The sequence below is a fragment of the Scyliorhinus canicula genome, chromosome 1, assembly GCF_902713615.1.
Source record: "Scyliorhinus canicula chromosome 1, sScyCan1.1, whole genome shotgun sequence".
Lineage (NCBI taxonomy): Eukaryota > Metazoa > Chordata > Chondrichthyes > Carcharhiniformes > Scyliorhinidae > Scyliorhinus > Scyliorhinus canicula.
Window position 1 is genome coordinate 137042481 of NC_052146.1, and position 18917 is coordinate 137061397.

Genomic DNA, 18917 nt, shown 5'->3' on the forward strand with positions numbered 1-18917 from the left:
CTACATAACCATTGTTCTAGCAGACTTTCTGTCTCTGCTGGAGGGATAGCATTTGCCTTTTTCTACAAGACCTTGTCTAGTACATGCCATTAAATCCCTTTGAAGTGGTTCTTGATATCATCAGGTGTGAAATCCCAGAGAAGGCTGTCATGACATTTCTGAATTGCAAATCGCAGTGGAACTTTCCAGAAGCTGGTCAACTTGAAATACCAGATGCCAGGTTACTTGTGGCGGCCATCTTTACTCAGAGCCTTATCTTGTCTTTTATCATCATGTGTCATCTCACAAGGAAGGAAACACAAATTTCAGTGAGATTTTCATTAACGGTTTCCAAATATTAAGAGAATTAAAAATAATGTGTGCATACCCATTCACATTCTTCATCTAATTCCATCTGTCTGCCCCCCTGTGGCTTTGATAGCCAGGTGACTTTAAACTGCCTTAGACTATGGGCGCGATTCTCCGTTAGCTGATACCAAAATTGGGGTGTGCGATGGGGTGAAAAATAGCACCCGGCGCCGATTCGGTTTGATGCCGAGTCATGACGCTCTGCTTCCTTGAAAATGGCGTCAATGTGAAGCACGACGCGCATAGTTGGAACACCGTTCGCATATTATTAGTGGGCTCACCCGTGATTCTCCACCTCCGATGGGCCGAGTTTCCAACGGCATGGTCCACGTGTGCTCTCACAAATCGTGAACTTGGCATGGTGGCTGCTGAGAGAGAGAGAGGCCGCACTGACAGTGTGCAACACAGCCTACTTCACCGACAGCCGTGCTGCTGGTCGGGAGGCTTCTGCCAGGGCTGGGGGGAGTAATGGCCAGGAGGTGGGCTGTGGAGATACGCAATACCATTACCGCAGCCGGCAAGGCAGCCATGCAGCTGCGCATGCCGCTGACAGCCCGCTTTAAACCTGGTGCCCTGGGTCATATAGGTGATCCCCCAGGGCACCCTCCTGGGTGCCTTTTGGCCCCAGCTGACCTATTAGCTGTATGGGTGCTTCAGCACAACTTGTCCCATCTTTTGGGCCCCGATCAGCGTGTGTGCGTGTGTGGGGGATGTATTGTTTAAACGCGGCTGCAGCTTGTCAGCCGTGCGAGTGTCCATCACGGGCCTGGCGATTCCTGCACCGATTTTTGTGGGTTTTGATGGTGTTCCATGTGGCGCCGGTGCTAACCCCTCACCGGTCGCGGAATCGGTGCAGGTGTGGCGTATATTGTTCTAACGTGAACGTCCACGAATTGTCCGTTGGTGTCAGCACTTAGTCCCAGAAACGGAAAATCCGGCCTGATATGTTCTTATATTGCTTTAGCCTTTCAGATGGTTGCGAAGGTTGTCTTCATTTAAAAAGATTAGGCTGGCATTAAGACTCTGAAGTTGCTTTGTTCTCTTGGTGGTAAAGATGACAAATGATTTTGTCAGTAACATTAGGTCTGTTCCCTGCTGTAACCTCGTATTAAGTATCATCTAATGGGTTTGGATGGTTTAGCTGGCTGTTATAGCCCAGATTGCTGAGAACAGTTGGGGTTAGGGATATCCTGTGACTTTCTGCTGCCTAGCGCAGCAGCGTTTAACATGCAGATTTTTCAGATTGCTAACCAGGTCTGCTTACATTGTTTTTAACCATCACTGTCCACCTCTATAACATGTGAATTTATTCGCTCAAAATCCAGGCCCTTTTACAAATCTGAGCTGGGAGCTTCATGCCCTGTAAATTGATTTTTGCCTCCTGTTAGGATTCTGGATTAGTGTCCCGCACTTCACTTTCAGTAAACTAATCATCAACACTGTCTGTGTTGAGGTTTAGAACTTGGACCAGGATTGTCTGGTCCCACCCGTGCCGGTAATCATCGTGGGCAGGTCGGAAAATTTGATGCACCAGCCAAAGGTCCGTTGACTTTGGTCTGGAATTTCCGATCCCATCCAAAATCCTGGCGTTGCTCTGTTCTGATTTTCTGATCAGTGGTTAACATTGCATGAGTTTCATTGCCACTCCCCCCACCCCGCCCCCTGACCTCCACAAGTATCTTTTTCGGGGTAGGTTCCCTGCTCCAACTCTTTTGTTTTGGGAATGGACGTTCCCCTAACCTCTTCCATGTCCCCTGGGGGGGGGGGATCACCCTAATGATTTTTTGATCTAGCTGGTAGCTTCCCTCACCACAATTTAAATCTGCCATGACGAGTGTCTGCTAAACAGATCACTGGCCCACTTCCTTCATTCTTTTTAACCTTCACAACCCCCTGATGGACCTCTTTATACTTCTGCTGGCCTCTCTTCAACTCTTTTAACTTCCTCGGTTTCTATTTTGACTCTAACTCTTGATGGCCTGGCTTTGGCCTTTTCCAATGCAAGTCTCTCTTTTATAAGCACATCAACCCTCACCGGGTCCATCCTAACTCTTTATACGTCTCCTGGCCTGACTTTGGCCCTTTTAAATTCAATTGACTGTTAGTTAGTGTATGATCCAGGTAAGTGACCATAAGAAAGCGATGTTGGATACGGAACAAGTTACACTCACCATTTACCGAGAGGTCGCCCATGCTCAGGTCGGGATTTCTATGTCTATAGGGCGTCCCGGTTAAGGGTTTTGCTGGGCCCCCTCATCGGGAAAGATGGTATTCAGGTGAGGCCATGGGGAACCTAATGGCCCAGACCCCTGACCTCCATTTGGGTTTGTAGCACCCCGTTCCCCCCCTGTCAAGTCTGAAACGTCATCCATCTTGATTGCCTGAGGCACAGGACCCCTAATCTTTTTGGCCCTGGGCTGTCGGTCAGGGGTCCATTGCTCCCCATCAGGAGGTGGAGAAAGCACTGTGGAACGCCGTTTGCAGGTTGAGCGTTGGAGTGGTGCCGATATGTTGGAGCCGTGTACTGCCACTCGATCCACAGTCACCTCCGTCGGCAGGGTTTGCATGACTCCTGGTTCGATGTGTCGGCATCATGCATCTCCATATTGTGGAGTATAGACATCTCAGGGGATGGTACCGGTGGCAGTGTGGGAGGGAGTGATACTATTGGCCGTGAAACCTCCAGCCATTATCAAGCACCTCCTGGTTGCGTAGCAGAGGTGGCCCACATGATGGTTTGTATCCCTGCCCTGCAACTGTAATGAGTAGGAGACTGGTCCAGTCTGTTGTTTCAAAGCCCTGGAATCCATAAAGCTTCATCTTCAAAATTCTAAATTTAGACCCCCGCGGAGAATTCTCAAATGGGCGTATGTCTGCCTGAATCTGCTTGGAGTGGTCATGCCCGCTGCGGACCTTACCTCCAATACCTGCCAACACGAGGCTCAATCGAGTGTGCAACCATCGCCCCATCAGCAACTTGGATCCCAGTGGTGGCATGTGACGTGTCTCTGTAACAGAACAAGAAACGGGGCAAGTGGCTCTCCAGCGAACCCATGGTCTGCTTCCACATGCCCTGCTTAAACTTTGTACCATGTGTTCGGCCAACCCATTCGACGCTGGGTGATAAGGTGCGGTCCATTCGTGATGGATGCTGTTCATCCACAGGAAGTCATCGAATTCTGTGCTGGCGAAAGCCATCCCATGCCCTGCCAACTTGAAATGTAGGAGCATGTCTGCGAGTTTCTGCATGTGCTCTTGATCCGATGATCTGGTGATTAAAACGTCATCCAGGTAGACTGTGACTTGTGGCAACCCCTGAAGTATATTCTCCATGGCCCATTGGGAACTGGCACAGGCAGATGACACTCAAAAATGAAAACGCAACCTGGTGCATTGATAAGCGATTTCCGCGAATCAGGTGAGCTGCGTGTTAAGGTCTTCTATTCAGTGTACCAGGTAACAGTCTGGACGGGAGGCACGGTTTTCCGTCATCTTCTAATCCCCACATAACCTGACGGTGACAGCAGGTTTCAAGACTGGCACTATTGGCGCTGCCAATCCACAAAATGTACCGGGCAGATGATGCCCAACTACTCGGTCTAGTTCTGCTTCCACTTTTGGGTTCAGGTTGTAGGGAATGGGGAAGTTGCAAAAATATGGTGATTGTGCCAATGCATCTACGAAAATCTAGGCGGTGGTTCCCCAGATAGTCTCCAAGCCTTTCTTAAATACATCCAGAAATATAGCCAGTACTGCCATCAGGGCACATCTGGCCAATGCTGCCAATCCAAATAATGGCACTTTAACCAATCATGACCCAGCCAGCTTGGCCCAGTCCCTCGGACTAGTAGTAGTAAAAATGCGGACTGCTGCTCGCCCTCCACGGGGACCACTGAGGTAGCTGTGATTGCCAAAGGTTCCCCCGTATAAATCGGCAAGCATGCGTCCCTGTCCCATAACTCCAATTGGTGGACTTCGGACTGGATGCGTTTGAATGTGCCACTCACCATGGAAACGACGGCCCCAGTATCCAGTTCCACCTGGATCAGGAAACAATTCACCCGGACAGTGACAAGAATTGACGCCACTCTTGGCACCGCAAAACAGTGCAAGAACTGGTGTGGCGGCCACCGACATCGTTGTCTACAAAATGAGTCCTATCCCGCGGGTGGCTATACCCAGTAAGATGGCTGGCGGGTGGGCTTTCCCTCTGGTGCCTCTCTGCCCAGTCCTTCCAGTCACTAGCGTACTGACCCCTCTGATTTGGGCATTCTGAGTTGGGGACCATGGTCGCCGATTCGTGGAGACCTGCTGACGGCAGTTGAGGCCCTGGGAAGTGCGTCCCCAGTGGCAAGAGTCAAAATCTTCGGTCTGGGGAGATGGCATTTTGTGCTTCTTTGGACACCCCAGTCTGAGGACCACCATCCTTTGCAGTTCTTGCACCCTTTGCTCTGCACATTCCCTTGACAAGGCTATTTCTGTAGCCTTCTGTAAATCTAGATGGGTCTTGGCCAACAGCATATTCTGGTCGGTTGTGTCCTGGATGCCAAAAACCAACCTATCCCTAAGTATTTCAGACAGTACCTCTCCACATTCACAAAAATCGACTACCTTATTCAGGTGGGCCAGAAATACGGTCACCGATTCCCCTTGGGTAGTGATATGGAATCGGAAACACCTTACTATAATCGATGACTTTGGATTAAAATGTTCACCCACCAATGTGACCAACTCTGTGAACAACCACATATCGGGTGCATTTGGATAGTTTAAACTTTTGATGCAGTACGTGGTTGCCCCGCAAACTGTGAGGAGGGTAACCATCTGCCTTTCGTTCCCAATGATCCGCTTGATGTACTGGTTCCAATCACCCGTGTTGGCATCAAATGCCTCTAACATCCCTATGTGTGGCATACCTGTTGCCTGGCCAGAGGCCTCCTGAGGCCTTTGCAAAGTAGGCCGAGTTCGGAGGAAATGGCATCTCCTGCAGCTCCATTTAATCCTCGTGGCCAGTGTAGGATGCAGGCAAGCGACCACGAGGAAGCGATGTTGGATACGCAACAAAAGGGTTCAATACACAATAAAAAGTTAGACTCACCACTCCCCGAAGGAGCGCCCACATCCCAACCCACACTTGAGTCAGGGTTTTTGTGTCCATAGGGATTCCGGTTAAGGATTTGGCCCTGTCCCCTCATCGGGGAAGATTGTATTCAGGTGAGGCCACAGGGGACCTAATGGTACAGGTCCCATGACCTCCATTCGGGTTACAACACTAAGGTATCAAAACACTCACAGGTTCTATCCTGGACCATTGTATTTCCACTGGCCTGGCACTGGCCTTTTTCAGTCAAAGCAACTCCACAGTCTCCCAAGGCCAGAATTGAAAACGGGTTCCTGGCGCTGTGAGGCAGCAGTGCTAACCACTGTGCCACCTTGCCACCTACATAAACGAGTGCAGCGGAAGGAAAAGAAGGGAAGGAAAGATCAAAAAGGTTGGTCTGTGATCAAGTGGTTGGTAGGAAATATTAACTGACAAAAGGGGTGATGGTGCGAGGCAGAAGAAGATGACAACAGAAGAAGTCAAGAAATAAATGATGGGGCTAGTGGTGTTGCAAATGGGAACAGCAAAATCTCTGCCAACACCTGCTGTACGAACAAAATTGGAAGCAGTCTTTAATGATCTGAAATTGTTGAACACAAAGTAGAGTGCGGAAAGCTGTCAGGTGTCCATATATGTTTATATATATATATATATATGGATTAGTCGCTGAGTTAGCATCCGGCCATGTGATTTCCAAAGTGCTCGTTGGAAAAACAGAATATATATTTATCCAGTGTAACGAGACTTTAAACCTTCTTGTTTCCTGTAAGAAGCTTAAAAGGCCAATTTCAAAGAGTTCTGACTCCCCTCGGGCATTCACTGATTATATTTTATTTCACAAGTATCTAACATCGAGAATTTTCACCCACGACAGGAGTGCTGACAGGAAAATGAAACGTGAAAGTCTATTCTCCCTCAGTTTTCTGTCACTTCTTCGCATTTGTGTTGGTGTTTTGGGGGAATTTGTTTTGTTTCAAGCAACAAAGTTGTGTGTTTAAGACTGATCTCAGCTTTCCTAACACAGCTGCGAAAATATAAGAAAGAAGGCAATTATCAGGGGCTGGAAGTATTTAAACCCATGGCTCATCCATCATGTGATGAAATCATTCACGCTATGTAATGCCATCTGTGTATCGCAAAGTTAAAAATGTACATATTCCAGGGAACTAATATAAACTGACCCATCATATTTTGCCATGAGATTGCAACAATTAGAATGAAAAATGTTCTATTCTTAAATTAGTATGAATGGTTAGAAGCTCAATTGTATTTCTTTGTCTATCAGAACTATTTACTTGACTTTATGGAGTTGAGTTTTTTTGGTGGTGTTCTTGTAGCAGGGACAGTGTGTCTCCAGTTCCCTGCAAAATAATTCTCTGTGAAACCGTTGGAAACTTTCTGTGAAAGACTCATTATAACACCTAAGAAATACGCAGGAAGAGACAATGGATTTTCTGTTCTGTTCCTGCAACATCAAAGGAAAAGGGAACCTTAAAGGAAGAAGCTAAATGTTGTATGTGAAAATAATATGGAAATATTATCTGGAATATGGAAAAATTATGTGACAAAAATTAACGAGCTAGTAAAAGTGATTGCATGCCAGGAATAATGATAAAGCAGCAAGAGTCATGCTGGGGGATAGCAGAGGGAGGACTGCTCATGATAAGGAGGAATATTTGTGGCTTTAAAGAAAAAAGCATGCAGTGAACAGTGCATGTGCCTGTAGTTGGGATTTTCTGCTCTTCCCTGCAATAGTTGTCATGGTGGATGAGAGCGGAAAATACCGTAAGAGAGCAGAAAGCAGTTTTACGGTATTGTATAAACATTTTGCGATAGTGCCATCAAGCTTCCAGTGGTTTTCATGACATACAATGTCAGGAAGGTCTGTTTATTTATATCATTCATACTCATTAAAAGGGCTTCTCCCAAGAATCACACCTCCTCCCCCCCCATGTTGGATAATAGGGCATGTCAGCTCACAATTAGGCTGACGTGTTTGACACCACTACATTAACAACATGCACTGGGCGACATGCACTTCACTCGGACTCGAACTTGGGGATCTGTGCACCTACTTGCATCGCACAGTGCTCACGGCAACTCGAGTTCAGCGCAATGTTGCACTGCCACACTATATTGCTTTTGGAGGGGGAGATGGCGGTTACTGGGAAAGGGTCTGTTTAACATACCAGTGGTAAAGCAGGGTCGTTTTGTGGCGGCTGCAAGGCAACCCCCCAACTGGGGAATAAGGTCAGAAGGGCTGCAGGGCCAGATCCCCGACTAAGGAATGGAGTAGATGGCCATAGGCTTGACAAAGACCTGCACTGGAGGTGGGCGGTGTTGGTGAAAGTATTGATCACACACATGACTGGAGTGGTGGTGTTGGTGGTGGTGGTAGGATCGGGCAGGATGGTGGATGTTTTATGCATCTGAATGGGGAGAGAATCTCTAACAGAAATACAAATTCGACTTGGGGCCTGAATGGGAAGGTGGCGAACTGAGGAAGTGCTTCATTTTGCATCGCTTATCTTGGAGAAGGGGGTGAGGAAAGGGCCAGCCAACAGGTATGAGTATTCTCAGATGACACAAGATGCACAGCTAAGATACGTTATGAACCCTTTTGTAGTAAATGCAATGTTGGAAACCACCAGTTGGCTAACAAACAATGAAGGGTTCATTAACAAACAAATTATATACAGAGTATAAAAATTGATTTCTTCATTCTCAGCATTAGGATTGCACCCGGTAGGTAGCACGATGGCACAGTGGGTTAGCACTGCGGCCTCATGGCGCCGAGGTCCCAGGTTCGGTCCCAGCTCTGGGTCACTGTCCGTGTGGAGTTTCCACATTTTCCCCGTATTTGCGTGGGTTTCGACCCCGCAACCCAAAAATGTGCAGGGTAGGTGGATTGGTCCACACTAAATTGCTCCTTAATTGGAAAAAATGAATTGAGTACTCTAAATTAAAAAAAGGATTGCAACTGACTGCAAAAGCCCCTACTCTGCACCGCGATCCCCATGCTCGTTTCTCATTAGACGATCTTCCAATGTATGCCACCTGTAAGGGGTACTACATCCCTCCCCTTTAAATCCCTTATTACATAATGCATCAATACTTTATACAACTGTCAAGAGGCTTTCTCTTTTTCTAGGAACAATGTGGCTCAACTGGTTGAGCTTCTGTGGTAGTAGTAGCTTTGGTTGGACCTGCTTCACTGGAGCTCTCTCTTGCTAGCATGTACATTACTTTGCACTATTTCCTCGGTCCCCCTGGGAGTAACACTTTTGCCTGCCACTGGCTGATCAACCCTTTCACTTGTTGGACCAACGACAATGCTGCTTGCTGGCACAATTGGACCAGGCAGTAGCACTGGACTCTGGGATGGCACCCATTTTCTCAAATGGTCTCTGTGTTTCTTCCAAAACTTGTCCTGCATTTTCACTTCATAGGACAGTAGGCAACATGACTTGGTCAACTTCCAAAATTTGTCACAAAAACTGGATCGCCTATCTCAAATACTTTTTCCCCATTTGCCGAATTGTGGTTCTTTTCTGTCATGCCTCCAACCTCCCCGCCAAATTTGGAATGACCTGGTTCTCCAGCATCGACCCATCAGCAGCTCAGCAGGAGCTATGCCAGTAGTGGTATGCGGAGTGGTTCTGTGAACTAACAGGTACTGTGCTATCTCGGTTCCTAGTGTCGCAGGTGATTGCTTGTTCCGACCAGTCTTGAATGTCGGAACTGTGTATTCAGTCAGCCCATTCAAAGAGGGTGAGATGCCTAAATATGCTTGATTTCACTAAATGTCATGAAATGCTGGAGTTCTGTACTTGTGAACACCATTCCATTGTCTGAGATAAAAACTTCTGGTGCACCATGGGTAGCAAAATATTGCCGCAGTTTCTCAACTGTGGCATATGAAGTTGTCGACTTCATTTCAATACCTTCATCCATTTTGAACGGATGTCCACTAGCAAAAGAATCATTACGCCCATGAATGGGCCAATGCAATCTACATGAACTCTCACTCAAGGTTGACCTGGCCATTCCCAGGGGTGTAAGAGAGATGTGGCTGGCAATTTTAGGTATAACTGCCATTGGTCACATTGTTTCACAATCCTTTCTATATCCGTGTCAATGCCAGGCTACACTTAGCTTTGTGCTAATATTTTCATCTTGGACATGCCCGAATGGGCACGATGCAATTCTTCAAGCAGTGATTCTCTTCTTTGTATGGGAATGATCACTCTTGTTCTCTAAAGGATGACACCATCCTTGCAACTAAGTTCACCTTTCCTGAGCTAAGAAGGCTTCATTTCCTCCGAAGCTTTCCCATTCCTCCGTCCATGGAGTATCATATGTTTAACCTGTCTAGTTTTGCAGCCCAATTTACCATCAGCTTGTAATCGCCGTAGATATGAATGGTCTTGTCTGGCTTGATTACTAGCACAATGGGTTCTGCCCACTCTGCAAATTGTAAGGGCCTGATGATGCCCAATTCATCCAGTCATTTTAATTTAGTTTCTACCTTCTCTACTAATGTGTATGGCACAGATCTTGCTCTAAAACAACCTCAGGATGGCACATGGATTTTTACTTGAAACCCTTCCATCTTTCGCAATTCTTTCTGGAACATGGCTTGGTATTTTCTTATGACTTTGTGTAGCCACACTTCCTTCGATTTAAAAACCTCCAGACAATTCAACTCGATCTCTTGGAGCCAGTCACTCCTCATTAAACTCGATCCTTGCTCGACCCCACTATCAATGGTTGCTGTGCAGATTGCTGTCTATAACTTACTGGAATCATCGTCATCCTGACTATTTTAATGGCCTCTCTGCTGTAAGTAGCCTGTCTAGTTGCAGTATTCTCCAAGCCCATGGGTTGAATCCCCTCTTGGAGATACCAGGAGGTCTTTTCACTTAAGATAGTAGCTGATGTCCCCCTTATCTACTTCCCTCTTCAGTGGCTGGCTAACACAGTGGTTTTCTACCAATCCCACTGTGATGGGGCTACCTTGCCTGCTTTCAGTGACACAACATTCCATCACCTGCTAGGCAATCCATACTATGCACTGGGGCTGGATTATTTACTCTGCTGGTGCAGGGCAGGTCCTACTTGTTTTTACATCTGTGCATAGGGGCTGTTTAGCTCACAGGGCTAATCGCTGGCTTTGAAAGCAGACCAAGGCAAGCCAGCAGCATGGTTCGATTCCCGTAACAGCCTCCCCGAACTGGCGCCGGAATGTGGCGACTAGGGGCTTTTCACAGTAACTTCATTTGAAGCCTACTCGTGACAATAAGCCATTTTCATTTCATCAAATGTCCTTCTTTCCCATAGACAGAGTAGTCTGCTTCTCTAAATCTGCACATTCCTGGGGAGCGACTTGTCCCTCATTGATAGCGCTCTGTATAATTCCTAGGCTGCTGTTTATATCGGCTATATCTTGTGACTCTTCTAGCTTCTGTATTATTCTCTCTACTTAAACCAATGCCTTCACTGCTGGTGCCACTGCTGCTTGCAGTTTCCTACCCTAACTGGCAAATTGTGGGCATCCTTCTTGGCACTTTCTATCACTACCACCATTTACAACAACTTCTTCAAAGTTAACTCTGATTCGGCGAACATTTTTCTCTGTTTAGCTGCATGGTTTACAGCACGTACCAATCGGTCCCTTAACATGCCGACCCAAAATTGCAGCGCTCCATGATTTGTAATAATCTTGCTACAAAGGCCACAATGGTCTCACCTGGCCTTCTTCCCGTGGAGTTAAATTTGTACCTTTGCAATATTACTTAGGGCAGTTATGCTCCTTTACTTGCTCAAAGAACTGTGCAAACTCATAGAATCTCTGCAGTGCAGAAGGAGGCCATTCGGCCTATCAAGTCTGCACTGACCCTTGGAAAGAGAACCCGACCAAGACCCACCCCCCAACCCTATCCCTGTAACCCAGTAAACTTGCCTAACCATCTTTGGACATTAAGGGGCAATTTAGCATGGCCAATCCAACTAACCTGCACATCATTGGACTGTGGGAGGAAACCGGAGCACCCGGACGAAACCCACGCAGATACGGGGAGAAAGTGCAAACTCCACACAGTCACCTATGTCAGGAGCATCCAGGGACGTTAAACTCACATTAAATTAAATATCTGACTCCCACAGGCAGTCAGCAATATAATTTCCTTCCTATCCTCCTCCTCTACTTTATTAGCAGGGAAAAAATAGTACAAATGCTCCACATACTCTACCTAATCCTCTCCAGTAGTGTTGAAAGCTTCTAGTTTTTTGAAGTGAGGCATTGGCTGCTTTTTCAGACTGGACTCATTTGGGCTTGACTCTTGCAACTGAACCTGACTTCAAAATGCTTTTGCTTTGATGCAGTTTGAGTCGCTGTTGATTTTCCTTGTCGCCAATGTAGTAAATGCACTGATTGGCGATCATTAGTTAATTAACTCCACGCAGAGCACAATAATCGATGTCTTCATTCTCAGCACTAGGATCACAAATAGCTGCACTCTGCACCGAGATTCCCATTGGCCGATTCGGTCACGTGACCCTTCCAATGTGTGCCCCCTTAAAGGGGTGAGCTACGACATCTTTATTCACAATGTAGGAAATCAGGAAAGATTCTAATGAAGGACCCTCATGTGAGTTTAATACCAATGGCACAAATCGATAACCTTGTATTACCCCTGGATCAAAGCCTCAAAATTCCCCAGAGCAAGAAGGAAGTCAAGAGCAACTGAACAACTTGATCTTGCTCACATGCTGGTTACAATCATTCGACTCGCAGGTTCATACATGAGAAATCTCAGCCACTTCAACCCCTCCCCCGCCCCATATAATCTGAGTTCCTGACTAAACATGTAATGCCAAAGTGTTCAGTGTCCTCATCTACGGGGTAGGAGGAAGAGTAATCTTGAAATCCACCGAGCTGGGCAAGGTTTCAGCACCGATTATTTGTCTACACTAGTGCCAGGCCCTTTAACCCACGTTGACTCATTAGTTGTCATGGAAACAAATAAGACTTTGGAGCCTCATGTCTTTTTCTCATGTCTGCTTCCAGGCGGCTTTGTTCTCCAGGTCCACAATGCCATGCACTCACGAGAGATCAAGCAAGCCAAATTGTCGTATGAGTTGATATAGTGTCAACTACACCTGTAGTCACTGGAGTTTCGAAGAATGAGAGGGGATCTCATTGAAACGTATATAATTCTGACAGGGTTGGTCAGACTGAGTGCAGGAATTTTGTTTCCTTAGGCTGGTGGTCTGGAACAAGGGGTCACAGTCTCAGGATACAGTGTAGGCCATTTTGGACTGAGATAAGAGAAATTTATTCACTTGAGGGTGGTGAACCTATGGAATTATTTACCACAGAAAGCTGGGGAGGCCAAGTCACTGAATGACGTTAAGGAAGAAATAGATTTTTCAAGACTAGAGGCGTCAAGGGATATTGGGCAATAATGGGAGTATGGCATTGAGATACAGGATCAACCACGATCATACTGAATGGAGGAGCAGGCTGGATGCTCCTCCTATTTTCTATGCTTTTGTCTTTACAATGATGCTCATGCTGCTCCCGAATATTGGTGGAGCACACCATAGGCATTTTAAAAATGCAATTCCTGAACAGATTGAGCGGGCCACTGCAGTACAGTCACCAGAGGATCTCACGGATGATTGGATCATTGTGGCTTACTGTGCACTTTTGAACCTGGTGATGCCAAGGGGGGAGGAGCTGCCAGATGCCGAGATGGGAGAGCTGTAAATATCCTCCAATGTGGAGGACATCAAAGCAGATGAATGTGATGAGGTCAAAGAAACTGAGGCTGCAGGGGAAGAGGCCATAGTATGGGTCAGAACAGGCAGGTGTGCATTTGAAGGTCTCCTAGTCACCAGATTCCACGAGGAGGATGATGAGCAATAGTGATTATACTCTTGGACAAGTGACCTCCACATTGGGCCCACATGAACACCAGCATTGCTATCCTCTCATTGCAGGCATCCACTTCACTCTGAGTGTAAATACTTTCACAAGAGTCTCAACTTGTCCTAATCCTTCAAAGAATGGTGAGATCGTGGGGTAAGATACATCTTAAGGTACAATTGTCTCATTAACACACAAAGTCCCTTTTAAGCACATAAGATGACTATGGTAAGACTCATTCCTCTCTGAACCCAAGTGAATGGTTGTAGCTTTCTCCTCAGAATCCCCCTAGATGATAATCACATGAGAGTTTCCAAACTACACTCCAAAAAACATGCTTTAAAATTTTGTCTCATATTAATGCTTTCTTCTAGTGGTTTGCATCCCAAACTCCAGTCCAGGTTTTACAAATGACTCTTTTAATCCAGACTTCCACTCCACTTTTAACAGTTAATCCAGTCCAGTATGTTACACCCAACCCCTTTACAATTTTCTTTGTCTTGACTATTGTGCAAACTGCTCACAATTGCTTTTATTCTCGATTCCTAGACTGTATTAAAATTGCATCAGATGTCTATTTTACCTTTGAAGGCTGTGTCCCACTTTAAATCTGTTTATTGCACTTCCTTGCATTCTTCTGAACAATATCTTGGTCTCAGTTCACTTAAATCCGGACTTCTTGAATACTTCTCATACATTTCTCCAGTTTCCTTAATTGGCTGGATTTAGATTTCTGGCAACCGATTTCTTAACCCTTGTTCCATGGTATGACTTTTTTTTAAGCAAAGCTGAGAGAGATGTTCCCTCTCCAGGCTTCAAACCAACTGCTTCTTGCAGAGCTGTGAGAGCTGTCTTCTCTCTCACTAAATATTTCTAACTGCAATCATATTAACTATATTCAAACTTAAAAGATTTTCTACCTTACCTTCCCATACCAGCCTCCCCGAACAGGAGCCGGAATGTGGCGACTAGGGTCTTTTCACAGTAACTTCATTTGAAGCCTACTTGTGAAAATAAGCGATTTTCATTTTATTTCATTTCGCGAGCTCCCAGTTGCTCAGCAACCTTCATATGTTTATGCTTTTCATTTATTCTTCATGCCATAGCCCTCCCTAAGCACAATCCCCACACATGTCCAGCATGAATAGAATTATTGGCTTTACCCTTCCACACACAGATACATTAAACTAAACCCACTTAAAATAATATCTTATTTCTAATGTTTAACAATACAAATATAAATCTCTTAGAACTACCTTTGTTTTCCTAATAAACCACTTTCATTTAAATCCTTCAAGAATTATTCTCAACAATGTCAACACAAAATTACCTTTTTCACAATTACCAGAAAGAGAGCAAAGAAAAATAGGTCAACAGGTTTTAATTTATAATTCAAGCACTCTAATAACACAATAATAATCCCCTTTGACTGACGCTGTTCTTAAAACCTTCAGACACAATGTACTCTCTGTTCTTTGCTGCGATCAGGAGGGATTTCCCATTAGTAAACTCCATAGTCAGTTTTTCTTCTTTGAAGTCTCAGGTAATCTGGTATCAAGAAAGAATGTTGACTTAGTGAACAACACATGTCATCACTGCACACTACTGTCATCAGTTTGTGTGTGGTGCAGACATGTCTTCACGCCATGGATTGGAATCAATTGTCAACTCAATTAGAAAAAGCTACAGTTCGACACACATTTCTCCCTTAAAAACTGGTATAACAGATTATTTCGAGAGCTGGAATTTGAAATATATTTCATTAAAATGATGGAAATTCGGGCTGGTTTTGGGTGGACGAGACAGGAAAGCTTTTTTCAATAGTGTCACAGCATCATATCAGAGGCTTATATCTGTGCTCATACAGTCTCACAACACTGGCAACAAAACCATGAAGATAGTCCCACATATCAGGGGCAAAATTCTCCCCACCCCTGGAGCCAACGGCCTTTGGCGCCCCGCCAGCCGGGGCCGAAAGGCCTTCGCCGGTCGGCGTGAGTCCGCGCATGCGCCAGAGCGTCAGCGGCCGCTGACGTCACCACCGGCGCATGCGCGGTAGAGGGGGTCTCTTCCACCTCCGCCCTGGTGGAGGCCGTGGCGGTGACGGAAGAAAAAGAATGCCCCCATGGCACAGGCCCGCTGGCCGATCGGTGGGCCCCGATCGCGGGCAAGGCCACTGTGGGGGCACCCCCCCCCCCGTGGTCCAATCGCCCCGCGCCACCCCCAGGACCCTGGGGCCCGTTCGCGCCGCCTGCTCCCGCCAGCACAGAGTTGGTTTAAACCACGTCGGTGGGAGAGGCCTGACAGCGGCGGGACTTCGGCCTATCGTGGGCCGGAGAATTGCCGCGGGGAGTCCGCCGATCGCCGCTGGGGGCCCGCTGACCGGCGGGGAGCGATTCCCGCCCCCGCCGATTCCCAGGTGGTGGAGAATTCCGGCCACGGCGGCGGCGGGATTTACGCCAGCCCCGGGCGATTCCCTGGCCCTGCGAGGGGGCGGAGAATTCCGCCCCAGGACCGAAGCATTAGGTCATTGCAAACACATAAACTTGAGAGTGTAATGAAGTTAGAAATCTTTTTATCTGTTCACCATTAAGGATACAGATTTGTATAATTCCAATCCAGTTCTGAGTGCGAAATAATAAATTGATAATAAATTGATGCTATTAATATGGGCATCGTCAGAGTGGCTTGATGTGTGGCTTGGTTGGAAAATGAGTTGAAGATGTGTTGTTAAACATCAATCCCTGAACAATTTGTAATCTGGGCTAAATCAGACCTGATAGAACTTCTGAACACCATGGCCAGGATTCTCCAATAATGGGGCTATGCCGCCACGCCCGCCAGAAAACGGGAGCGAATCACTCCAGATTTTTTCTAAAATGTCCGAGGTAATTCTCTGTTTTTCATGGGGCTTGAAGGGCCCCAGTGTGCACTGCGCAGATCCGGTTGCTGATGCGGGACCTTGCATCTCCGGCCGTAGGTCCGCGCATGCGCGCGGCGACCACCTGTGGCGGCAGCCCCACACAACATGGGTGACCCACAGAGCGGGCCAGCGTGGAAGAAGGTAGCCCCCCCCCCCTCAGATCGTGCGCCCCCGCCGATCGGTGTCTCCCGATCGCGGGCCTGGCCGTCGTGGAGGACCCCCTGGAGACTGATCACCCCACTCCCCACCGGGATGGCCACCGCATGATGGAACCATGTGTGAACCACGCTGGTGGGAACTCGATTGGTCGACCGCAGAGAATCGCTGCGAGGGCCTCTTTCAACGGCCCCTGGACTGTGCCGTGTCGGCCACGTACATGCGAATCCAGGCCTATGTTTCTCAGTTTGCCATAGTGTCAGTTTAGAGAATAATTAAAAGAAAAGTTCTAAATTATGGCTGAGTATATCTGACTCAATTATATAATTATGTATTAGTTACAAATGACAACAGCACAGATGTTCATGTGAAGGACTTGCCATTCTATAAAATGGAACACAATTATAACTTGGCTGAACAGTAAGAAGTCTTACAACACCAGGTTAAAGTCCAACAGGTTTGTTTTGAATCACTAGCTTTCGGAGCACTGCTCCTTCCTCAGGTGAATCAACTTATCTGCAAACAGAACCCAGCCAAGAGCATAACCCTGGGCTGGAATCCTGCCATTCGCTGGCGGCGGGATTCTCTGGTCCTGCCACAGCACACGCCTGTGCGCGAGTTTACCGACGCCGTGGGGTGGCTTGAATGGGAAATCCCATTGACAGCAGTGGGAGCAGAGAATCCCGCCATCAACGAAATAGGCGCCGCCTCCCACTGCCGTGAACCAGGCAGCTGGGGGTGGGGTGGGAGAATCCTGTCCGATTTCCATAACAGGACAAAAAGATCATGATTCAGCTCTGATATGGACATCACTTTGGCGAGAGGGAGAATTGCTTATATTTTGTTCGGCATGCCCTCATGAAAAAGGAAACTTAAACCTTTGTTGTGACCAAAGGGCAGCACGGTAGCATAGTGGTTAGCACAATTGCTTCACAGCTCCAGGGTCCCAGGTTCAATTCCCGGCTGGGTCACTGTCTGTGCGGAGTCTGCACGTCCTCCCCGTGTGTGCGTGGGTTTCCTCCGGGTGCTCCGGTTTCCTCCCACAGTCCAAAGATGTGCGGGTTAGGTGGATTGGCCATGCTAAATTGCCCGCAGTGTCCTAAAAAGTAAGGTTAAGGGGGGTGGGTTGTTGGGTTACGGGTATAGGGTGGATACGTGGGTTTGAGTAGGGTGATCATTGCTCGGCACAACATTGAGGGCCGAAGGGCCTGTTCTGTGCTGTACTGTTCTATGTTCTATGTTCTAAGATGCCTCCAGGCAACTAAATTGTTCCCCAATGCCTCTGGGGATATGGAGACTAACTCAAACATTCCTGTCCCCTCTGATGATAAGGCTTGATAGACCATTCACAAGATTAATTAGGCTCCTCACTGCTAATTAGCCATCTCTACATCATGCCTCGAGGAAAATGGCACATTTACCAGAAGCACAAAATTCCATGACAGTCCTCATTCCTGCCTGATCCCATTGGGGCCTATGATTCCAAATGCCCTTAGTGTCCAAAAAGGCTAAGTGGGGGTTGCTGGGTTGCGGGGATAGGGTAGATATGTGGGCTTGAGTGGGTTGCTCTTTGTCAGGGCCGGTGCAGACTCGATGGGCCGAATGGCCTCCTTCTGCACTGTAAATTCTATGAAATAGATCTTTAATTCAAACAAAGAGGTTGAATATAGGGGACCCTTCTCACCTGGTCGTAACAAGAGCAACAATGATGTGAAGAAAATACATCATGAAAGTTGATCATATCACATGCGAATGCTTTGATTCAAAGGATTACATTTGCTGCACAGTTCTTCTGATCTGCTGTGACTTTGGCAGAACATCTGAGGATTCCCCTGAGAAATTGCATGAGTGTCATTTCTATAAATTTCTCAAGGGTTTTCACAGATCGTCCAGCACGGTTACAGTGGACAGTAGGGAAAATCGCACTGTTCCTATGGTCATGTTAGATATTGCATTTGTGCCTTTTAGCATTAAGTTTGAAGTTGAGCAACTCCTCATAGTGAAATCAAAATTCCTATTGACTGTTTATTACACAGATCCGGCACCAACACAGGTGTGATGTTTGTGTCTTCCTGAAATTCTTCAATTTTTATTACTAATGTCAACTCTACTCATAAAATAGATTTCCAGGAAACAAAACACTATTGAAATCTTATTCTTTTAGAAACCTTGTTATGAAATCTCAGGGTCTCGGGTCTGCTAGTGGACATGGAACAGAATGCATCGCCAGGCCACATGCAACCAAATACCTTGGGCGGGATTCTCTGACCCCCCTGCCAGGCCAGAGAATCGCCGGGGGGCGGTGTGAATACCGCCCCGCGGCCCCGACGCCGGCACCGGTTTGTCGGCGGGGGGGGGGGGGCGGGAATCGCGTTGCGCTGGTCGAGGGCGGTTGGCAGCGGTCCCTCTCTGCGATGGGCCGAGTGGCCGCCCGTTTGCGGCCGGTCCCGCCGTCGTAA